Genomic DNA, 25,297 nt, shown 5'->3' on the forward strand with positions numbered 1-25,297 from the left:
GGTTCTCGGTGAGGTTTCCACCAGCAATCTTTGCTTCCAGTCCATTAATCTCTGGCCTGCAGCATGACAGGAAGAATGAGCACAGACAATACAGACAAGACAAAGTCCTCAAAGAGGAAGTAGGAGTTGGGCTCTAGCAGAAAGCCATAAACATGAGAGACCAATTCTTCTTCAACCTCAGCAAGGAACAATATGAGTAATGTCTCAGTTCAAGTAAGGAGATGTTTATTGAAGCCTCAGAGTAATACAACAGTGCTAAAGGTTCCATGGTCCTGAAGTTCAGTACATCGGTTTCTTCCAGGCTGGAGCAGGGGACATCTTCAAAATGCTACAGTTCACCATCCAATATGCTGGTATGGAAATGACTGATGCCCTGTAAACAGAGAAAAAAAGGAAATCATAGGGATACAACCCTGAATGAGGCCAATCAGCCCATGTTCCATGCTAGCTCTCTGGAAGATACCAGCTGCTCCACTCCACTACCATTTCCCTAATGCTCTGCATTTTCATTCTCTTTGGGTTCTTATCCAATTCCCTTTTGAAGGGCACGATTGAATCCGCTTCCATCATACTGCCAGGTAGTGCATCCCAGGCAGCACACAGGAAGTAGAGGGCCCTATTTAATGGGCAAGCAACAACCACTGCTTTGGGTGTCGTTCTTTCCCACAATGCAAAGAGAAGCTGAACAAAGAGCAGTAGTCAGCGATGGCTCTTATGCCAGGGCATACACTGCCTCCCAGCTGGTATTTCCCTCTGGAAATCAAGGGTACCCTCGAAGAGCTGGGGTGACAGATAATGATGAGATGCCCATCACTCATGAGACTCCATCAGCAGCATCTATCTCCAAGTCCCCTCTAATGGAGGAAGCATCTGCACCCTGGGACACAGGTTGGCTCTAGGGCAATGCCAGGGTAGCAGGCTTTGGCGATGCCCACCTTGGCACCTCCATGATGAGGCTGACTGCCACAGATATCTAAATCACTGACCGGTGCTAGCGAGCAGATGCAAAAGATGTTTCAATGTGCCAAGGGTGCTCAGCAGCTTCAGAACTTTTGGTTCTCACATTAGTCTGACATCCTTATGTGCAACTTGGAATTCAAGCATTTGTCTACATCAGATATCCAACATTTCCATGTTAGAATTCTAGCTTATGGTCTGCTTTTTAAGATGGAGATCTACATTTTGAGTGGAGTCTGAGTGGAGTGCATGCAGCTCTGCAATTTATCTAAAATTAAACATCTTATCCACAAAAATGTCACCAATCATAGAATCATAGAATTTACAGTGCAGAAGGAGGCCATTCGGCACATCGCATCTGCACTGGCCCTTGGAAAAAGCATCCTACCCAAGCCCACACCTCCACCCTGTCCCCGTAGCCCAGTAACTCCACCCAAACATTTTGAAAACTAAGGGCAATTTAAAATGGCCAATCCACCCAACCTGCACATCTTTGGACTGTGAGAGGGAACCGGAGCACCCGGATGAAACCCACGCAGACACGGAGAGAACGTGCAGACTTCACTCAGACAGTGACCCAAGCCGGGAATCGAACGTGGGACCCTGGAGCTGTGAAGCAACTGTGATAACCACTGTGCTACCGTGCTGCCCCAATCAATTCACCTCTAACCATGCGGGCTTCTGGTTATTGAGTTTCCTCCCAGTTATTTCATTCTTGATATTCTGTTTCACAAAACTATGTGTATAATTTTAACTGCTTCACCCAAAAATATGTAACATCTGCACTTTACTCAATTTGAGGTATGGCTCTCTCAGCAACCTCTCTTAAATGCTTTTTTTCTGACTCCAAAATATTTGTATCGCAAATCATGATTCTTTTAGCTATCAAAATCTTTTTTTTTTCTGCTGTGTTGAATTCTTGACGAGAAAGCACGTTTCTCAAGCTTCTTTCGATGGGAAAAAGCAACTTGGTCTTCTTTCCATTACTTATAGTATCTTTTGTTTCATCTGTCTTGCCTTAACTTTGAGCAATTCTTTGCTAGGTTTCCAATTAGGCGCTTGAATTATTCAGTGAGTGATAATCCTTATGCAGCCATTTCAATCAACAGTTTTAAACGTTTAATGATGTTCATAATTCAGAGTTCACTGAGGAGATTATTTACTCTTATGTTTCCGTTTTATGAACAACTGCTTCTCAAAACAGACAACGTAAAACAGGAACTGGTTTGAATCAGCTTGAATGCTTAACTTTATTACGCATCGCTACTTATTTTAATTCCAGCAGTACAGTACTATATGAGATACTTGAAGTGTCTAATTAGAACTTTGTTAAATGTTGTTGCAGAAGCTGCACAAAGGTTGCATCGCTTCATGTGGTGTCTGTAACATATACTGGCCTGGATTCTCTGCCGCTGGCAGCCGGATTCCCAATGCGGCGGTGAATCGGTGTTCGAGGTAAAACGGGATCGCCGCCTTTACTGATTGGCCCCCCCGCTGGCAGTGAGCTCAGGATTCGTGCCAGGGCACCAATGGCAGGATGCAAATGGGTCCTAATGATCCATTTATATCCACTTAGCGGGCCCGGCTCCAGATTCTCCGGGCACTCGTGATTCTCCGATCCTCTGGCTGGGAATCATGTGAGTGAGGATCACTACTGGTATTTACCAACATGGCTCTGATATGGTGGACCTCGCGGTGGGCCAAGGGGGTAACCCTTTCAGGGAGTTGCTCCCAAAGTCCATCCAAGGGCCACCCTCCCCCAACAATGCCAAACCTGGGTTAAGGATACTTCCTTAAGGTGAATATGAACTTGGGAGTAGGAGAGATAAGATCCAGTTATCGAAGTCCATATAGAAACCAACGATATAGGTAGAACCAGGAATGATCTTCTGCTGAGAGATTAAAGCAGGGAATCTAAAAAGTTATTATTATAAGGTACACATCGAGCCGAACAGGTTGCATCAAAGGGAAAAGGTTTAATGCAACTGAACAAGAGTACAGAGCATTTAGTCTGCTACAGGAGCCAGCTCACAGTTCATGGCCCTCTGGGTTTCTACAGGATGTAGAACTGGGTGCCCTGCCCTTCAGTGACGTATTGCGTATTCCCCAAAGTCCTTTGGGAATATCAATCCCCCAGTCTCAGAAGTGTCCCATGGCTTGCTTAAGGTTTTATTAGTGTCCCATGACCTGCTTAATCCCAGGTTATGACAGTTATAATCTCTGGTTTGTTATCAGAGCCACATACAACTTGGCATAAGATCAAGGAGATCCTATGGCTCAAATAGCGGTGTGTGAAGAAGGGTGTTTGATTTATGGGACCCTGGCATCAGTACTCCGGGAAGAGGGAGTCGTTCCATTGGGATGGATTCCTCTTAAACTGGTCTTGGATCAGTTTCCTAGCTGTGGAGAGGGCTTTAAATCAAGAGACAGGGTTCAAGTGAAAGGAGGTTTAGAAACCTAAAGAGAAAAATGTAGCGCTTTGGATAAAGGCAAGCAGGGTGGACCACAAAAAGGCGGGTAATTGAATATGATCATGGCTGATCCTTAACCTCAACACGGTTTCCCTGTCTGCTCCCCATATCCCTAGATTCCAAGTGACCAAATATCTGTCCATTTCGACCTTAAATATATTCAATGATAGAGCATCCACAGTCCTCTACGATAGATGATTGTTTTGAATAGTGGAGTAGGTTTGAAGGCCAAGTAATATATTTCTGTTCCTATTTCTTATCTTCCTATACGATAAATACATTCATATCTCCATTGAAATGTTGGACAAGGACATTTGTTATCTGTTATCGCCACATTAATTTCTGACCTAACATTTAATTCTACTCCTCAAAGCGTTCTGCATTTAGCCACTTAATAGATATCATGACACTCTACTCATTGAAGCATACAATCGTAATATGCAGTGAAAATTGACCTCAGCTCTCAGCATGAAACTAAAGAAAAATCGATTATTTGAGAATTGTAGCATTTAATATATTTTACAAATTATCTCAATTAAAACATACTGCTCTCTCTTATCATTGCAAAAAATGCCAGGACAGTCAAAGGATGTTAATTCCACGTGATCAGCAAAACAAGAGAATTGGTTTCTTTCATAGTGCAAAAACTATTTTTTCAACAAAATCAAAGGATTACTTTGAGCTGCCGCAGGCTTCTTTAAACCTGGAATTGTAGAAAATTATAGCAGAACGCTGAAGAGAAATGGAGCTCGGTGCACTATTACTACAGGGTGGTAAAATACATTTAGAGAGCCATATAGAACCACTGCTTGTGTCAAGAAAGCAGCTCCTCAGCCTGACAAAGTGCAGACTGGTGGAGAACATTGGAAAACAATTTCTCAACCCATTTGTCAGAAGCAGGAAGGATCCACTTCAATACCGAGGCAGTTTGCGTATCAACCAAATCCACCATGGCAAACCTTTGAACTGCAGTCGTCTCTCATACTCTAAATCAAGAAATAAATCACAACGCTTTCAATTGAATAAATACACAATAAACAGCAACGTTAACCAATCCTCCACTGCAGCCGAACAATTATTTAGCCATGACAGGCCAAGTTAACTAACAGCAGTGAAAATCAATAGGTTAATACTTGTATTGGTACACTAGACAGGCATAATCAAAGTTATTCCATTCAGATTGAAGCAGTTCGAAGTGAGGACAGATTAGGAGTCTTGCCATCATTGGATGGAAGAAATTTTCAACACATCAGTCCACAATATATACAGCCCAAGTCCAAGAAGGGAGAGAATAAAACTGCAATCAGCCTTTCTACTGAGTGTATCATCGACTATTTTGTAATGTCCCAGTTATATTGCACGAACTAGTACATTGGCAACTGCATTTTTAGCAGTAGAAGCCACAGTTCTACTACTCGCTCACATGACTGAGTGGAAAGTTGAAGTTTAACCCTGCATCCCAATTACTTGTGCCAAGAATGAACCCAACTACCGCCACTGAGGATTCAGGTGATTCAAGGAAGGTGGTAGAAACAGAGGGCAGAATTCGCCATCTGGGAGACTCGGGGATAAATTCTCCATTGCCCCCTACCGGTAGTTCCCGATGCAGCGGAGATTTGGACGTGAGGGGTAAAAATGGGATCAGCACCCGTTTACGATGCTCTGCCCCCCCCCCCCCCCACTGACAGTGGGATTGGTGATCATGCCCTCGACCCATTATTATAGAATCTACATGACCCATTTGCATCCACTTAACGGGCCGGGCACCAGGTTCTCTGGGCCCTTGCAATTCTCCAGTTCTCTGGACCGAAAATCACGTGGGTGCAGATTTAAATAGGCCATCCATCCCCACAATGCGAAACACGCCGAATCCCACCCCCACCAAATCCGCCGAGACCCCCTAAATAAAGATGCCTCCCCAGAGACCCTCTAAATAGGGAGACCCCCCCATAGAGATCCCTTGAATAGGGGGATTCCCCATGGAACAAAGAACAAAGAACAAAGAAATGTACAGCACAGGAACAAGCCCTTCAGCCCTCCAAGCCTGTGCCGACCATGCTGTCCGTCTAAACTAAAATCTTCTGCATTTCCGGGGTCCGTATCCCTCTATTCATGTATTTGTCAAGATGCCCCTTAAACGTCACGATCATCCCACCTCTGGCAGCGAATTCCAGGCACCCACTACCCTCTGTGTAAAAGACTTGCCTCATACATCTCCTCTAAACCTTGCCCTTCGCACCTTAAACCTATGCCCCCTAGTAATTGACCCCTCTACCCTGGGAATAAGCCTCTGACTATCCACTCTGTCTATGCCCCTCATAATTTTGTAGACCTCTATCAGGTTGCCCCTCAACCTCCGTCGTTCCAGTGAGAACAAACCGAGTTTATTCAACCTCTCCTCATAGCTAATGCCCTCCATACCAGGCAACATCCTGGTAAATTTCTTCTGCACCCACTCTAATGCCTTCACATCCTTCTGGTAGTGTGGCGACCAGAATTGAACACTATACTCCAAGTGTGGCCTAACTAAAGTTCTATACAGCTGCAACATGACTTGCCAATTTTTATACTCAATGCCCTGGCCAATGAAGGCAAGCATGCCATGTGCCTTCTTGACTACCTTCTCCATCTCTGTTGCCCCTATCAGTGACCTGTGGACCTATACACCTAGATCTCTCTGACTGTCAATGCTCTTGAGGGTTCTACCATTCACTGTCTTTTCCCTACCTGCATCAGACCTTCCAAAATGCATTACCTCACATTTGTCCAGATTAAACTCCATCTGCCATCTCTCCGCCCAAATCTCCAAACAATGTAAATCCTGCTGTATCCTCGGACAGATTTCATCGCTATCCGCAATTCCACCAAATTTTGTGTCGTCTGCAAACTTACTAATCAGACCAGTTATATTTTCCTCCAAATCATTTATATATACTACGAACAGCAAAGGTCCCAGCACTGATTCCTGCAGAACACCACTAGTCACAGCCCTCCAATCAGAAAAGCACCCTTCCATTGCTACTCTCTGCCATCTAAGGAGATCCCTGATTAGAGGTACCCCCCCACAGAGGCCCCCTGGAGCATTGGCATAGTAGCATTGTCGCTGGACTAGTAATTCAGAGATCCAGAGACATGCGCTGGGGATCCGGATTCGAATCCTACCACGGCAGATGGTGAAATTTGAATTCAATAAAAGCCTGTAATTAAAAGTCTAAAGGTGACCATGAAACCTATGTCGATTGTTGTAACAACCCACCTGGTTCACTAATGTCCTTTCGGGAAAGAAATCTCATTCTTACCTGGTCTGGCCTACATGTGACTCCAGATCCACAGAGATTTGGTTGACTCTTAATTGCCCTCAGGGATGGGTAATAAATACTGGCCCACCCAGCGATGCCCACATCCCATGCACGGATAAAAACAAATCAGGGACCTCCCCCCAGAGACCTCCAACTAAAGGAACCCCCACAGAGACCCCCTAAGTAAAGGAACCATTCCCCCCCCAAAGACCTCCCGCGGCCACCGCGGGATGAGGCTCAGGCTGCGAGGCCCAGGGTCATTGGGATAATACCTTACTGATTAAACCATGCAGCGACATGCTGTACTGACTTCCTGCCCAGCACTGTGGCACTCATTCCCCTGCACTCGTTCCGAGCTAAGGCTAGACATTGTGCTTTCTTGTGGTCAGTCGTTCCGATGGCATGAGACGAGCCCCGGGCACTGGACAGGCGTCTTAGCCAATCGTGTGTGGACCCTGACGCAGACCGAGGATAAGATCTGGTACCGGACCTATTCCCGGGAGGAAGAAAACGCCATCCAATTATCATCCAGAAGTCACAAGAAGAGAAAAGGACCTGCCACAAATGCGATCGGCATTAAAGTGAAAAAGGAAAATGGAATAAAAACGGAATTTAAAAGTGAAGATAAAAACTTCCCCAAAACAGAGGGGATGTTTCCTGAAGTGAAAATGGAACTGGTGGAGGACATTGCCACAGCTGGACTGGTGAAGGCAGAAAGCAGTGCCGTGGAGGAAGGGGAGTGCAGGATTTTGACGGACTATTTTCAGCTGCACGTGCGTCTCTCGGAGCTGTACTCCCACTGGAGCCAAGCTGACAAACACTTTGAGCGAGTAGCACAGGATTTCAGGGCAGCACGGTAGCATTGTGGATAGCACAAATGCTTCACAGCTCCAGGGTCCCAGGTTCGATTCCGGCTTGGGTCACTGTCTGTGCGGAGTCTGCACATCCTACCCGTGTGTGCGTGGGTTTCCTCCGGGTGCTCCAGTTTCCTCCCACAGTCCAAAGATGTGCGGGTTAGGTGGATTAGCCATGCTAAATTGCCCATAGTGTCCAAAATTGCCCTTAGTGTTGGGTGGGGTTACTGGGTTGTGGGGATAGGGTGGAGGTGTGGACCTTGGGTGGGGTGCTCTTTCCAAGAGCCGGTGCAGACTCGATGGGCCGAATGGCCTCCTTCTGCACTGTAAATTCTATGATTCTATGAAAAGAAAGCCCAGCCTGAAAGCTAGAGAGCAATCCAGTCAGGAGCAGTAAAAAAAAACCTACTGTTGTAACGCTCAACAGGGCATACACCTGCTGACTCAGACAGAGGAATCACCACGTGTCCATTTGTGGAAAGCGAAAAGCAGTGAGCTGTGTTTAAACCCTTCAGATACTTTCACTGCAAGCCATTCATTCATTTCTCTTAATGGACTCTGATTGACAGCTTCTACAAACACAGCTGTGAACCTTGATTCATTCGCCTTTTTCATGGTTCAGTAACTTTGAAGTGTTCTGACCGAAATGTTTACAAACATCAGCCACTTCAAAGAGAGATAAATGCTGTCAATTTCCAACACAGCCCTTCAAAATCACACAAGCGTGAAGATGCGTGACTAGAATGCACTTAATACTCTTATTATGTACGTATGTGCCTGCTACCCTGGGAGCATGCATGACAGCTACATCCTTGGGCACTTGGAGATCCCCAGTGTCTTCAAGGGCAACCCCAGGATGACAGGTTGGCTCTTGGGGGGAACAAGGGATACTCGCTGAGTTCCTGGTTAATGATGCCGGTACGTAGGCCTGAGACCAATGTGGAGACCCGTTATAAAGAGGTCCATGTTGGCACCTGTGCTGTCATCGAGTGGTGCATTGATCTTTTGAAAATGTGGTTCCGATGTCTGGACCGCTCTGGTGGTGCCCTGCAGAACAAATCACGGAGGGTCTTCTGCTTTGTGGTGATCTGCTGTGCCCTCCACAATCTGGCACAACAGTGGGGCGATATGTTGGAGGAAGAGGATGAACATGTAGCCTCGTCTGAGGAGGAGGAAGTGGGCCAGGAGGGGCTGGAGGACGAGCTCGGGGAGGAGTTAGAGGAGGAGCCAGAGGATGAAGGACAGGTGGCAGCAAGGGTCCAACATGCCCGGAGGACGAGGGAGGCCCTCATACTCAACAGATTCTCACAGGATGAGGCTGTGTCCATCAGAATAACCACCCCAATTTCTTTTCCTCCCCCATACCACCTTCCTCCTCCCCTTCCCCCCCATTTCCTGCCCCATCCTGACCATCGTGTTCGACCCTCCAAGGGTCTGTGTAACATCATTCCAGGGTGATGGGTCTGTGTTGGCACTGTCAGTGGGTCAATATACAAAGCAGGAGAACGATGATAACTCGCTGTAGGAGAGATCTGGTGTTTCTCAGTTTGTGTAAAAGCCTGACTCTTGTCTTTCTGCTAACAGCACGCTCACACCCATCCTCTGAACGGTGTCTACATCAGGGACATTTGACCTTGGACCGCTATGTGCGGGAGGCGGGGTTTGGGGGAGCGGAGGGCAACAGGGGCTGGGGGTGCAGGTAGGGCCGCTGTGAAGGTTAGCATGGGCGAGGCTTCCCATGTACCAGGTGTAACATGTTTTAATAGTGAACAGTTGTTATTTCCATTCCCCCTAGCTATGGATAGTGCTCCTCACTCTTCTTGATCTTATGTGATCTAGTGCTCCACTGAGGTGTGTCCCCAGGATGCATAACAGAGGTGGAGGCAGCCTGCTACTTTCTGCGCCATCTGAACTTTGATGCACTTGGTGGACATCCTCTGGAGGGCCTGGAGCTGGAGGGCTCCGACTGACTTACCGGTGGCATAGGCATCACCATGCCACCCTGTTCTGCCTGTTTCCCTTGAGATGCGGCTGTCTCAGGAGGGGGTGGCGGGGGATTTGGAAGAACTGGAAACCGCTGTTGTCTCCTTGGTGACAAGGCCTCGGGTTGGACTCTCGCGCTTCCCCCTCTCTGACAGTGCCTATAGGGTCCTGGGGGACTCCATGCAATGGAGGGGCATCTGGAGTGAGCTCCAGAGACTGTGTCATCTGGCTCTGCCAGTCTTGGCATCTCCCCATTTTCTGCACCATGGTGCCTACAACCTCAGTGATGGTCCTCAGTGACTGGGCCATGCTCTGCCGTGCCCAAGCAATGTTCACGTGGATCTGTGGACATGTCCTTCAGTGACTGGGACATGATGTCAAGGTCCTCATCCAAGGTCGTTACAGACTGAGCCATGCCTTGGGCACTACCACTCAAGATGCGGATGTCATGTTCCAGGCTTTCCTCTACGATTGTCACCCTCGCAGTGTTGACCTCGGTGCCACGCCTTGTCGGCACCATCTCCTGTGCCTGAAGCCTTTAGGACTGTTCCAATTTGCTATGCACTCACTGTAATGTACCTGACGTCCCCTCCTGACTGTCACAACTCTGACCAATGATCTACATCAGCTCGGAGAGAACATTATCCAGAGCCTCCACATCTGGCTGGGGCCCAGCTGTGTCCTGGGATCCAGCAGACCTCCAGTGGCTGATTCCCTTGGGAATTCCTGCCTCCTGATGTGCATCAGGAACTTTGCGGTGCTCATCAGATTTTGCCCCAGAAGCCTGTCCACTAATCTCACCCATTGAGGTTTGTGGCTCTGCGCTGGTAGGTGGGTGTGATAGCTATGATGCCTCGATGGTGGTCTCCTCAGAATTCTCCTCCGAGTTGTCTCATGGGTGGCAGGGGGGGGACAATGCCTCTGGATAGCCCAGCCTCATCAGATGATCCTGTGAGACAATGGACATATGGTCAGTGAGAGGGAAACCCACGCACACACAGAGAGAACATACAATCTCCACACAGACACTCACCAAAGGCCGGAATGGAACCTAGGTCTCTGGCACTATGAGGCAGCCGTGCTAACCACTGTGCCAACATGCCACTGCCGTCTCCTTCGGGTGCTCCGGTTTCCTCCTACAATCCAAAGGTGTACAGGTTAGGTGGATTGGCCTTGCTAAATTGTCCTCTAATGTCCAACGGTTAGGTGAGGTTACGGGGATAGGGCAGGGGCGTGTGTCTGAGTAGGGTGCTCTTTTGGAGTGTTGGTGTAGATTCAATGGGCTGAATTCTTCTGCACTGCAGTGATTTTCTGATTCTATCAACTCAAATCAAATAAATATCAGGGGCGGGATTCTCCGACTCCCCGCTGGGTCGGAGAATCGTCGGGGGCTGGCGCGAATCCCGCCCCCGCCTGCTGCCGAATTCTCCGGCACCGGATATTCGGCGGGGGTGGGAATCGCGCCGCGTCAGTTGGCGGGCCCCCCCCCCGGCGATTCTCTGGCCTGTGATGGGCCGAAGTCACGCTGCTGGAATGCCTGTCCCGCCGGCGAGAATCAAACCACCTACCTTACCGGTGGGACAAGGCGGCGCGGGCGGGCTCCGGGGTCCTGGTGGGGGTGCGGGGTGATCTGGCGCGGGGGGGGGGGGGTGCCCCCACGGTGGCCTGGCCCGTGATCGGGGCCCAACGATCCGCGGACGGGCCTGTGCCGTGGGGGCACTCTTTTCCTTCTGCCTTTGCCATGGTCTCCATATGGCGGAGGCGGAAGAGACTCCCTCCACTGCGCATGCGCGGGGATGCCGTGAGCGGCCGCTGACGCTCCCGAGCATGCGCTGCCCGGCAAAGTCATTTCCGCACCGGCTGGCGGGGTACCAAAGGCCTTTCCCGCCAGCTGGCGCGGCGGAAATCAGTCCTGCGCGGGCCTAGCCCCTCAAGGTGAGGGCTCGGCCCCTCAAGATGCGGAGAATTCCGCACCTTTGGGGCGGCACGATGCCCGACTGATTCGCGCCGTTTTTGGCGCCGATCGGCGGACATCGCGCCTATTGCGGAGAATCCCGCCCCAGATGTTACAAGGACAGTGACAGCAAAAAGCCCTGGGGTGCTTTTAAAATCTTATGACCATAATCTCAATAAAAACATACAAACACTTTTGAGCATGCCACATGCAGTTATCAGAATTAAGTAGTTTCACAGATTTAAAACAAATAACAAAACATATTGTTCACTTATAAAAAAATAAAATTAAAAATTAAAAATTACTTCAAAGAACCAATAACTACTGCAATGCCTGTAACAGAAGAGCAAAAAAAAAACGATTTTAAAAACTTCTACATATCTTCAAAACATTTGTGTAATATGTTGCCTGTTGCCTTCAGTCTAAATCTATTGTTTCAATGTCTGGTGTCAATGGGCGATCCCAACCTGACCCCGACATAAGGAGGCGGGGCTGCACTGATGTGCCTTGCTGTTGTCTGCGCAGACTGCTGGAAGCCCCAGGCTCCCAAATGGAAATGAAGGTTCACCATGATATCCAAGCACAGGTAAGAGCATATTTTTCCCTTTCAGAATCAGTGGCCGTGGCTTCCCACCGCTAACCGGAGGTTATGGTCATTGTGACTGAGAGCAGAGGACCTTCATAAGCCTGGGGCTCAGCATGGGCTGGGTTCTCAACAGTCTTCTGATTGCCAGGGACTTTGGCTATCACAGCATCTTTCAACATGTGTCCATGATGTGCTCAGCAGAATGTTCTCCTTGTACACGTGATCCTTCTGTGACCAATGGGGATGTCACTGTGCTAATGGAAGGCGCTGAAGAGGCATATGATGGTGCATGTTTTGGGTCATTGGTGTCACCATCCTCCGAGCTGGTGCCATTGCTACCACCTCGTGGTTGTGGTGTGGCCTCCGATTGCAAAGGCCTACAGGGGAAACACAAAGTGACACATTAAGCAATATTGATGACCATATCACATTTTCGCATGCCTCCTGTCTTCCCTTGTCTCAATGCTAGGTTGGCGGCATTGTTACTCTGCTGCCTGGTCACTTCAGTCTCATCGGTGGTGACTAAATGACCATTCTGCTCCCCTGCGATCTGCATTGCCTCCTATTCCACTGCAGTAAGGATTGTTACATTTGGCACCCCCTCACCAGTCTTGGCCCTTACACTTGGATTGTGCACCTGTTTTTCCTGCATCTCAAAGTAGAGATTTGGTAGCACATCAAGTGAGATGCAATCCCCTTATCTGCATACAGAGCCCTGATACATACTGACCCATGACTTCGCAATTGTACTCAATCACTTACTCAAATAAACTGTCACATGGTTTGGCCTCAAGTATCATGTGTTACTGAGGCTGATGCATTCGCCTGCCTGGTCTCCTCATATATTGCTTGATGCCCTTATGAAAGCCCAATGATACAGTGCCTTGATGCCACATACCTTGGTTGACCAATGGACATCATTGACCCACTTGTGATATTGGACTGAGGATCTTGGATAGAGCTCATGGTTACTCAAACCCTCTGCGATTTCTGTTTAGGCCACCTTGGCTAGGCGGACAGATTTTTGTTGCCACTCCCACTGTTCCAGATGGCATGGAGGAGACATCGCAAAACCATTCTCTAACCTCAGGCAATTATTGAGGGGTGGAGTGACAGTGTTCCAGTGGATGATTGCACAGTAGGGAGATAACGATGGGGGAATGATGGGGACACTGGGAGATGACTGGACTGTAGGGGTTGCGGTTGTTGGTAATGGGGATCTCAGGGGATTTGATTAAAATGTGAGGGAGGGAATGATGGGGCTAGAAGTGTGACACCTCCAAAGGGGAGCGAAGGCTTGGTTTGAAAAACATAAAATTCCTCTTCTGAAATGTCTAGCTCTTAGCTAACTTGTTCCCTTTCTGCAGGGTCAATATGCTTGTCCAGTTGGCTCTTTAGTATCCCAACCAGACCTGCAAATTAGTCACCTGATGGCATGTCTGAAAACTTCTTGCCCAAACCCATGTACCTGCCAGCTGTCCTTTACTTTTTTTTGGAATTACATGTGCCCAGATCCCAACACAAAAGCAGACATGGCGCCCATTTCCACTTCCTCTTCTGGCATCAACTCCCACATATTTTGCGTTGCCTGTCTGCAGAGACAGAATAGCATTTGCTAAATATTCCTCCAAAAGATTATATGGATGGTTCTGTGCCTGAATGCAACTTTTACACTTGCTAACGTGGGCGATAAGGAGTGGGAATGATTATCTTCACCATGGACCTTGCAGAGTGCAAGCTCCTCCACTAGGGGCAGGGAATCTGTATTGACCCCTGTATAAAAACCCAGTCAGTAAGTCACTAACCAGAAAAGTATCCGGTAGGGATCAACCGGGTTGTGTATATATGATGCTGGAAATAAAAACATTTGTTTCTTTTATTTTACTCAGTGTAGACTCCCCCTCCCCTATTAAGCTTCCATTCTTTTGAATAGAAGTCATGTCACATTTAGGTAGTAGCAGCTAGTGGGCGGGATTCTCCGGTCGGCGATGCCGAAATCGCGTTCGGCGATCGGCTGGAGATTCAAAGTTTGTGCCGAAATCAGGGACGGCACCGCTTCCACGATGCTCCGCCTCTCCAAAGCCATATACCGTATCAATGGCCTCAGGACGTTGCCTGAGGCCCTCCCCTCGATGCTCCGTCCCCGACCGGCCGAGATCCCGGCGGCATCGGTCTCTCATGGTATTACTTGTCAGGAACTCGGCATGGCAGCTGCAGACTCACAGGGGGAGGGGCGCTCAGCGGGCAGGGGGGACTTTGACAGGGGCTGGAGGCACTGTTGGGGGGTGGTCTGGGGGTCACGAGACGACCAGCGGGGGGGGGGGGGGCACTATTTTGCAGGCCTCCACCGTGCGCATGTGCGACCACGGACCCGACAATTCTCCAGCCGAATCGGCAGCTAGAGCTGGGCGTGCGCTATGCTGTCTGCATGCTAGCCCCCAGCCAAATGAAGGATCGGTGGCCATTTTGTGCCGAATGGTTGGTCGTAAAAGGCCACCGTTCCCACGCCGACGTCAGGACATAGCCTGAAAATCAGAGAATCCAGCTCCTTATCTAGAAATGCTGATATCAAGTAAGCATGCCAGCAAATCTCTTATATCAGTGGACTTAGAACACAATTGATTGTCTTTCCAGAACCACTTCCACTTCCACTGAGGAAGGTGATTACCCAAAACACCAAAAGATCTGCACAAAAAAGAAAGGCGGCTGGATTCTCAATTTCTGAGACTGGGCTGGATTCTCCGAATCTACAGCTAAATGCCGACGCCGGCGGGGGAACTGTGGTGTTTTACGATGCCAAAATTGACAGCGAACCCTCACCAATTCCGGGACCAGCAGCGGCACCGGGTAAAACTCCCGTCTCCCACGCCAAAAATGGCCAGAGAATGGCCAGGTTCATGGCCACGCATGCACATGGCGACAACCTGCAGCGGTCGCGACGTACAACATGGCACCGGCCGTGCGCAAACCTGACCTGCCAGATACAGCCCGACAGGACAACCCCTGGCCATCCCCCACCAGTCCGCCCGGCCCTCACGGAAGCCCCCCCGGCCAGCAGAACAACTCCCGGCCTGGAAACAGTTCCCGGCCGCCACGTCGGGTTGCCGACTGCTCAGACCACACGTCACCCGCACTGTCAGGAGCTCGGCCCATCGGGGGAGGGCCTTCCGATGATAATCCAATGTCGTTCCAATGGCGTGTGGCTCGCGACACGATGATGCCATTTCGGAGGGGGCAGAGACTTGAAATCCAGCATAAAACTGGCGCCAACCCCGATTTGGGCGTCAGAAGGGATTATCCGCCCGATCGCCAATTACGATATCGGCGGCCGGCAATGGAGAATCCCACCCTAAGCGTTGACGCCAATGCAGAATTTGTGGGCTTTCATGATAGCAAAACTGGCGCCACACCTGGACCAATTACACTACTGTTAAGGGGCTAGCACTGGTGCCACATGGAACACAATCGATTCCAACGAAAAACGGTGCCGGATTTGCCGGTTTCACAATTGACACTTAGGAGGCTGACAAGCTGCAGCCACAGCTGCAGCTGCAGTGTGTATACACACTTCACTCCCCACGCACACCATCCCAGCCAACAAGATGGAAACAAGGAGAGCGGCACCCCGTTTCATGGAAGCTGAACTGGAGACCCTGCTGGACGCGCCAAAGGCCTTTCCCATCAGCCGGTGGAGCGGAAACCGCTCCGGCGCAGGCCTAGCCCCTCAAGGTGAGGGTTTGGCCCCTAAAGGTGCGGAGACTTCCACACCTTTGGGGCGGCCTGACCCCAGAGTGTTAAAAAAACACTGTGCCCCTGGAACCAAACCCGGCCCACACATTCGTAACCCTACCCCAACCCCCATCCGGAGGGCAGCCGGACCCCCACCCAGCACCACAAGCCGGCACCCAGGCCAACCGCCATCGCCGGGTGCCCTGGCCACTGAAGCCACCAGCTACCCACCCCCTGGGGTCTATGCATCCGATACTCTAACACTGAGCATTTTCTGTTCCCCTCACCCCCAAGGGAAGGCTGCTCATAATGGGCATAAAGATTGGAGGGGGACCTCCAGAACTGCGGCCGCTATCTGCAGCGGAACAGAGGGCACTGGATGTGGTCGGTGGACCCGGAGAGAGGCAGAGGCTAGTATTGGACAGGGAAGTGAGACCTAGCTGAGTTGTGATACCCCATGGTACGTGTCACACCCCACACCACCCCTCCACTCACTCCCACCCAAACACCACCCCCTCCACTCCCAACCCCCCCCCCGCCCAACCCCGCCCAACACCCCCCCCCCCAACACCCCCCTCCAACCTCGCCCAATACCCCTCCCCTCCCTCCACCCGGCCAGCGATGCAATCATGCATCTTGTCTTGTATTTTGCAGGAGCCCCTGATGATGGTGCAGGCACGTCCGATGTCCCCCGTCCTCGACCTCAACCACAACCACAAGTGGTGAGCAGCAATGACGAGGACATGGATAGGGGTCCAAGGCTTGAGCACTCTGTGCAGGCGGCGGCCAAGGCCCAGGACAGGGTTGTCCTGTCACAGGCAGGCAGCCATGTACCAGAGCCACCTGAACATTTCAGCGGCACTCCAGAGCCTGGCCCAGTCACATCCTCCATGCTCTTTCCAGGGGTGAGGGATGGGCTGGGCTGGCTGCAGAGAGGGCACTGGAGGTGGGGAGAGGGATGTTGGATGGAGGGTCGGGAGTGGCTTGGGCCATAGATCCCAGTACAGCCAGCGCTCACAGCTTCAATACCCCACAGCCCCCCCCACCTCAGTTATCTCACGGCTTCAGTGGGACATGTGAAGGAATGGCCAGCTCGCATGCAGGGATCATCCAGGTGGATGGTGGAAAGTGCTATCGTGGGCAGGAGTCAGACATTGTCAAACGTTGCATATCACCTGAGCTTATCACAGAGCAGATCGTCATCACCCTCCATCCCATGGACCAGACCCACTGTTACTGCCAACCTATGCCCCGCACCACGTAGTGAGGCAGGTAGGGATCATGGAGGGGGGGTTTGCAAGGAGGGGGAGGTGGCGCAAAGTGGGTGTTCATGGGAGGGGATATTCGGCCAGCAGGGCAGTGGGGGTGGAATGGGATATCCGTGCCGCTAGCCTGACCCCTAGTCGGTGAACCTGGAAACAATTAGGGCGCCCTGTGCATGTCAGCCCATGCGCACATTATCCAGGCTCCAGTGCCAACTTGGGCCCCATATCCTGCCCATCTTGGCCCTTCTCCGCATCCTCCTTATTGGATAAGGCCTGACATTCATCCTCCTCCTCCAGCATGTCGCTCCTCTACTGCGCAATGTTATAGAGGACACAGAAGGCCACCATGATGTGGGAGACTCTCCTCGCGCTACATAGGAGGACCCCTCCAGAGCTGTCCAAGCAGCTGAACTGCATCTTCAGGATGCCGAAGGAGCACTTGATTGCACCCCAGGTCGCTGCATAGGCGTCGTAACAAGTCTCCGCGTCGAATCTGTTGGCTTCGATTAGGTGCCATCAGCCACAACCGTAGCAGGTAACCCTGGACAGATTTTAGGGAATCAGGAGGTGAGTTACTCGCTCCAACATTCCTAGCCTGCTTGTATTTATATGGCTAGTCCAGTTCAGTTTCTGGTTAATGGTAACCCCAGGGTGTTGACAGTGGGGGATTCAGTATTGGCAATGCCATTGAATGTTAAGAGATGATGGATAGATTCTTTCTTGTTGGAGAAGGTTAGTGCCTGGCACTTTTATGATGCGAATGTAACTTGCCACTTGTCAGCCCAAGCTTGGATATTGTCCAGGTCTTGTTGTATTTGGACATGGCTACTTCAGTATCTGAGGAGTCCCAAATGGTGCTGAACATTGTGCAGACAACAGTATGTGGCAGGACATCAGAGCTTAGATCTGGTTTGTTGGTTGTGGAATCACTTAGCTCTGACTACCACTTGCTGCTTATGCTGTTTGGCATGCAAGTCACCCTGAGTTGTAGCTTCACTGGGCTGACACCTCATTTTTAATTTTGCCTGGTGTTGCTCCTGACTTGTCTTCCTGCACACTTCATTGAACCAGGTTTGGTGGTATTGGTAGAGTGGAGGATATGAAGGGTCATGAGATTATAGATTGTGATTGAGTACAATTCTGCTGTTACTAATGGCCCACAGCACCTCATAGTTGCCCAGTCTTGAGTTTCTAGATCAGTTCTGAATCTTTCCCATTTAGCACAACACAATGGAGGGTATCCTCGATACGAAGACAGAACAGTCTAGTCTGTATTGGTGCTACCAAGCCATCTTGATGAGGAACATTGAAGTCCCCACCCAGAGTTAATTCTGTGCCCTCAGTATTTCCATCAAGTGGTGTTCAATGTGAAGGTATACTGATTCGTCAGTTGAGGGGGGAATGGTACGTGGTAATCAGACAATGTTTGACCTGAGACTTCATGGGGTCCAGCGTCAATGTTAAGGACTCCTCGAACCCCAACTATATACCACTGTGCTGCCACCTCTGCTGGATCTATCCTGTTGATGGGATTAAACACACCCAGGGAAGGTCATGATGATATCTGGCACATTATCACTATATCAGGCTGTTGCTTGACAGCTCTCCTAATTTTGACACTATCCCCCAGATGTTTGCTACTGTCATTCTGGTGCCTGGGTCAATACCAGGTGGTCCATCTGATTTCATTCCTTTCAGACGTTTAGCAGTTAGACACAACTGAGTGGCTTTCTTGACCATTTCAGAGGGCATTTAATTCTCAACCCACATTTATGTGAGTCTGGAGTCACATGGAGGTCAGACCAGGTAATATGGTAGATTTCCTTTTATTTCCAGATTTTTATTGAATTCAAATTTCACCATCTTCTGTGGTGGGATTCAAACCCAGGTCCCCAGAGCATTACCCTTGGTCGCTGAATTACTAGTCCAGTGACAATACCACTACACCACTACCTCCCCATTGTAGCAAAATAATTTTACTGACTGTTTTAGAAACTGAACTTATTTAAAACAAACTTGATCTCATACTTACCAGACTTCTGGTACACTAGGGTAGATTTTTTGTTCGTTATAGATACCAGTGTTATTGGATGATTCATTCAGCCACTTGAATGCATTTTACAGTCTCAAGCTTGTGTGCTACTTTGGATTTTACTTTTAGTTACCACACCATTGAAGTTAATCAATTCTCTACAACCCAAGCATATTTGTGGTCTTTTGAAGACTTTGTTAACTTTTTTCGCTTCCATATTCTCTGCACATCTTTACTCTTTTGTAGTTGGCATCATTGATTTCATGCTAATGGTCTGTCCAATTAATTTATGCTTTATTTCTTCGCAAAAGGATGGTTTAGAACCTGTTATCATTCCACACTTTACTTCTCTCTGATAATTATATTGGCAATCCTTAGAATTTGTTGTATTAATGGAGGATTTCAAATTTCTCCTTTTGATAAATCAAAAAGTACATTTTTTTGGAAAAGGGATGGAACTGTAACAGACAGTGAAGACAGATTTCTATCTATATTCAACATTTTTAATCGTTAATCAAAAATGAATAATGAATGTTAACAAATAGGTATTAAAATCTATTACATTCTGTTAAGGCCTCGTTAAAGGCCAACCATTGGCAAGACAAGACTCGAGCAAAAATCGGTAATTAAGGTGGAAATTTCTGAGTTTGTACCAGCAGCTCAGAAGTTCAGGCACCAGCTTCATGATTGCCCTTTCATTCATTTTAATCGATGTTAAATTATGGGCCAATTGCCCACAAATTTTCAACGTGAACAACTGGCTGGTGAAGATCCTCACCAGTAGCACAAACTGAGGAAATGTCTCCCTTAATACCAGGTCAGACCTGATGATAATCAGTTTAACAACTGTGTGGAGTTAAAACTTTTCAGTACAGTAGCAACACAATTATACGGTGCAGTTGCACATAATGACCAAATCATTGTGACTATATCTCTTTACATAGTTGGGTTGTTTGAAAGAATATCAACAGGGCAGCATAGTGGCACAATGGTTAGCCTGCTGCCTCATGGCGCCAAGGTCCCAGGATCGATCCTGGCTCTGGGTCACTGTCCGTGTGGAGTTTGCACATTCTTCCTGTGTTTGCATTGGTTTTGCCCCCACAATGCAAAGATGTGTAGGGTCGGTGGATTGACCACGCTAAATTGCCCCTTAATTGGAAAAAAATGAATTAGGCACTCTAAATTTTTTTAAAAAGAAAGAATATCAACATTTCATTAATAATTGAACTTCAGAATCATAGAATGGGTACAGCACAGATGGAGGCCATTCAGCCTGACATGTCTGTGCTGGCTCTATGCAAGAGCAATTGATCGACTATCACTCCCTTGCCTTTATCCCGGAACCCTACAAGTTTTCCTCCCTAGATAATGATCCAATTCCCTTTTGAATGTCAAGATTGAATTTGCCACAACCATATTCTCAGGCAGTGCATTCCAGATCCTAATCACATATTGTGTAAAAGGTTTTTCCCCCGTGCCATCACTGCTTCTTTGGCCAATCATCTTAAATCAGTATCCTCTGCTTCTATATCCTTCCATCAACGGGCACAGTTTCTCCCAACAACCTCTGGCAAGATCACACATGATCTTATACACCTCTGATTATTCTCTTCTCAATCTTCTCTTTGAAGGGACCAGCCCAAGCTGGTCCACAATCAATAGATCAGATTGAAGCTCCAGCAGTCCTGGCACATCCAGTCATGAATAAGGTGGACAATTAAACAATGGGCGGCACAGTGGCACAAATGGTGCCTTGATGTCAAGGACAGTCACTCCCACCTCACTTCTTCAGGCCCATGTTTGGACCAAAGATGTAATGAGGTCAGGAGCTGAGTAACCTTGGTGGAACCAAAACTAATCATTCGTGAGCAGGTTAGTTTTGAATGAGTGCTAATTGATAGCACTGCCTAAAATCCCTTCCAGTATTTTCCTGATGATTGAGAGTTGACCGATGGGGTGATTTTACCCAGGGTGGTTTTTTCCTGCCTTTTGTGTACAGGACGTATCTGGAAAATCCTGGAACTCCCTTCCTGATAGCACTGAGTCTACCTACACTACCAGTCTCACCACCAACTTTTCTAGGGCAATTAGGGATGGGCAAGAAATGCTGGCTTAGCCAGTGATGCCCACATACAAAGAAAGTTCTCGTTTGACATCCTTGAGAAAGCCTTCAATTTCTAATGACATGGGTGGTATGCTATACAAATGAAGAAGTATGTCTGACTAGACTATCCAGGATATCCTTCAGCTTATTACTTAAAGCCACACAGTAAAAGGCATGTGAACAAAATCTGATGCCTTGTCCAGTCGTTTTCCTTACTCTGCCTACACTTAACCTGCTCCATCACTGAATGTTTCAATATTACACACACCTTGGTTAGTGATTTGAAGGTAATGTTACTGTACACAGTTATTCCAGAGATGGTGTTCTATTCATTTCATCATCACTATACCTAGTGAAGTACATGCTAGAGCTGACTTGTTTACACAACAGAGGGCAGATAGTAATGCTCCAGTCCAGTGTACAATTGTAGACACCATGTTGAATCAGGATTCATAATTGTCCTCCAACGGGAGGCGGATAGGTCCAGAAGCTACAATTGTGGATTTAAGTGGTTCTAACTTTTCCCAAAATTTGCCTCATAGCGCAACAGGAACTGGTGATGAAACAATTGCCGAAGAAGGTCCATTCCTGACGATTTCTGGAATGGCCCATGCCTGTTCGCAAATTTTGAAGAGTGTTGATGCAGGCCTTGCCTGCATATGGCGGAAGCCTATGGATGGGCAGATCGTGGTGCCAGTCAGCATCTGACACTAATCTCCCAATTTGGAGCTCACAGGCTATATAGCATCCTCTCTTCAGTACACCCAGCTGAATATGCATTCAGCTGTGATTTGTTATGCTGTAGGTGTAACATAAGCGGCTTCCTTGTGGTGCACTTGACAAAGGAAGGTTCAGACGTGGAGATAACTTCAACATGTTTATTAAACTATTTACACTTCTATTACTCGGGTTTGACACTACTGCTAATCCTACTATAGCTACCCAGATTGACTAACCAGCTGCTGCAATCCACGTGGTGGGTGTAATATTGAATCAACCCTGTCTCTGTACTCACTGACTGTCTCCACTGGAAAGAGGCAGATCATGTGTGTGGTGTCCTTTATATATGGGTTGGTGTAATGCCCCCCTGTGGTCGTGTCGCCTCCTTGTGTATCGTGAATGCCCATTGGTCACGTCCTATCTAACTGATCTATTGGTTGAGTGTGTGTGTGTGTGTGTGATATTTCTGGTGCTCCATCTAGTGTCTAGCTAGCCTACATGCATTTACATTGATGCACATCACCACATCCCCCTTTTTTCATATGTTACATATTTTCTGCACACATTGAGAAAATTGAACAAAGAACAGGTAGATAAGGTAAGGTATATACATGTCATGGGAACAGTGATTAAACAATAAGTCCAAATCATACGTGTGAGTCCATAAACCATCAATCATCATGGTCAAATGTCTCTCTTGGTTATGAACGCCATCAACGTCCCTGTGCCACAGGAACCAAGAAGTTGTCAAATCACTTCGCTGTCCGATTTGGAGTCTTTTGTTTTCCGATGTTTGTGATGATGCTGTCGGATGGCACCTTGTGGCTGATAAGGTGTTGATGTTGAAGAGGTACCATCAACAGTGTCATTCGAGGTCATGGATGTGCCATATGTTGAAGTTGGACAAGACTGTATATACTGGTTCTGGCCACATGCTGTGCTGGAAGGGTGATCCTGCTGAGAACCGTTGAAGCTTGTCGAATTGGAAACAGAATTGCTGCTGGCATAAATACCTGGTGATGGTGTGAAACTAGAACCTTGCATCTGATAGGAATATGCTGTCTGGGGTGCAGCAAATCCTGGGCTGTAACTAAGGCATCCAGTCTGGAGTGCAGATTGCGCTTGCGGTAGTCCTCCTTCGGTCTTGATTCCATTAGTGGGCAATCCGTAGTGCTGGCCTGTTTGGGAATATGCTGCATAGACTGCTGTCTGCTGCATGCCTGAATACTGGGTTTGTCCAGCATGAGCTGTCATTGGCTGCACTGCTGGTGTGGAAAAAATGTGTGGATATAGCTGTGGTGAATATTGGTGTATTCCTCTAGGACTGTAGCCACTGCTTGTTATTACTGACCCAGTGTGATTGTTAAGTGATCCATCTCAGTGTTGGTTTGGTGATGCTCCCCATCCGGAATCTTAGCAGGTTCACTGGAGTCAGCTGAGATTTCTTGAAGCTGCGCGCCTGGAGTCGGAACATGCAGGAATGCATTAACTTGTGGAGAGGTTCGAGCGAATGAGGGTGGACGTATCGTGGTGTCACCGGAGTCACCAGTGGTCTCACAGTGATTGTCGAGTGTCTCTGTACACACTAGCTGAGGTCTGTCACTTTGCACATCCTCCATGGGAAGTGGGATGCTGTCGTCACTCGTCTCACATGCCGTGGGTAGAGCCTCAGTAGCTGCTTGTTGTTCTCTTGGGTTGGATAAACTGTCAGAGTCTGCATCTGGTGGCGCAAACAATGTGGGTAGACCGTCATTGTCTTGCTGTTGTCCTTCATTTGGGCTTGGACTGTCATCGTCGCTTTGTTCTTCACTGTAGCATGATAGACCGTCATGGTCGTCCTGCTGTGCACTGGAGCGTGGTAGACTGTCATAGTCTTCTTGCTGTTTACTTGAGCATGGCAGACTTGCATTATCTGCCGCTAGTTGGTCAGAGGAGGTTGCTAAACCCTCATGGTCTTGTTCCTGCAAGGACTGCGCATCGGAGTCTTGCGTTGCTTCTATAGTGGAGGCTGTCCACGAGATCGCTCCGGAGGCTTGTGACACTGGAGTCACTTCTTGTTCGTGCAAGGACTGCGCTCTGGAGTCTTGCGTTTCTGCAATTGTGGAGTCTGTCCACAAGCTCGCTGTGGAGGCTGGTGACACTGGAGTCACTTCTTCTAGTTCAGCTGCCACCAGGAAGATTTCAAACTTTTGCCGGAATGCCCGCCAGTTTTCGTGGAGATCTCCTTGGCACTGGAGCTGTTGCGGAACCCGGATCTCGAACATCTTGCCTGGGTATCGTTGCTGGTTGTCACTGTATGCTGAGGTATGGCTATATGGATTGAAACAGTTCAGTCCTGGTGCCATGATTTGTTATGTTGTAGGTGTAACATAAGCGACTTCTTTGTGGTGCACTTGACAAAGGAAGGTTCAGACATGGAGATAACTTCAACACGTTTATTAAACTATTTACACTTCTATTACTCAGGTTCGACACTACTGCTAATCCTACTATAGCTACCCAGACTGACTAACCAGCTGCTGCAATCCATGTGATGGGTGTAATATTGAATCAACCCTGTCTCTGTACTCACTGACTGTCTCCACTGGAAAGAGGCAGATCACGTGTGTGGTGTCCTTTATATATAGGTTGGTGTAATGCCCCCCTGTGGTCGTGTCACCTCCTTGTGTATCGTGAATGTCCATTGGCCGCATCCTATCTAACTGATCTATTGGTTGAGTGTGTGTGGGTGATGTTTCTGGTGCTCCATCTAGTGTCCAGCTAGCCTACATGCATTTACATTGATGCACATCACCACAAGCTGCAAGGAGGATCACCCACTCCTCTCCACCGACTATGCCAGTCAACAGTCAGCTGAATGTTTTTGACTTCCCTTTGCTGTAGCAGCGTTTTTGGAAGAGCTGGGCATTGTGTTGTTGGAGGACTTGACAGAAAGTATTTCAATCAGAAGGGAGTGGTACTAGATCTGTGGAAGAAGTGGTGTGCATTTGAAAGGCCTCGAAGCAGAAAACTAACTCCTAATCTTGGAATGTTGGTGTTGCACTTCCTGTTGAGCCATAGCATGACAGGAGATGGAGCAGAGGTAGCAAAGCCATGAAGCTGTTCACAAGTGGAGGGAGGGTCTTCAGAGAGCACTTCTCCTACCTGCACTTCAGCCAGGAGCAGTATGCATGCTGGCTATCCTTCACCAAAGAGGTGGTTACCGAGCTTCTCCTGCAAAACAGGGTGACGATGATGCTCCCAGTGTCTGTTCTCTGTGAAGGTTAACATCATCCTCAAAGTCTATACCGTAGGGTTCTTCCAGGGAGGAGCGAGTGGCATTACCAATATTTCTAAGTTCAAT

At 48.5% G+C, this 25,297-nt stretch overlaps 1 long non-coding RNA gene across 1 annotated transcript in view; it reads right to left on the bottom strand.

Moving 5' to 3' along the window:
* Positions 1–208: 208 nt before the first annotated feature.
* Positions 209–25,297, bottom strand: part of LOC140391662 (uncharacterized) — a 30,841-nt gene continuing 5,752 nt past the window's right edge. Inside the window, exon 3 of the long non-coding RNA XR_011935152.1 lies at positions 209–373. This is a non-coding gene — a long non-coding RNA (uncharacterized lncRNA). The remainder of the gene's footprint in view (positions 374–25,297) is intronic.

Source organism: Scyliorhinus torazame, chromosome 15, assembly GCF_047496885.1.
Source record: "Scyliorhinus torazame isolate Kashiwa2021f chromosome 15, sScyTor2.1, whole genome shotgun sequence".
In the NCBI taxonomy this organism is placed as follows: domain Eukaryota; kingdom Metazoa; phylum Chordata; class Chondrichthyes; order Carcharhiniformes; family Scyliorhinidae; genus Scyliorhinus; species Scyliorhinus torazame.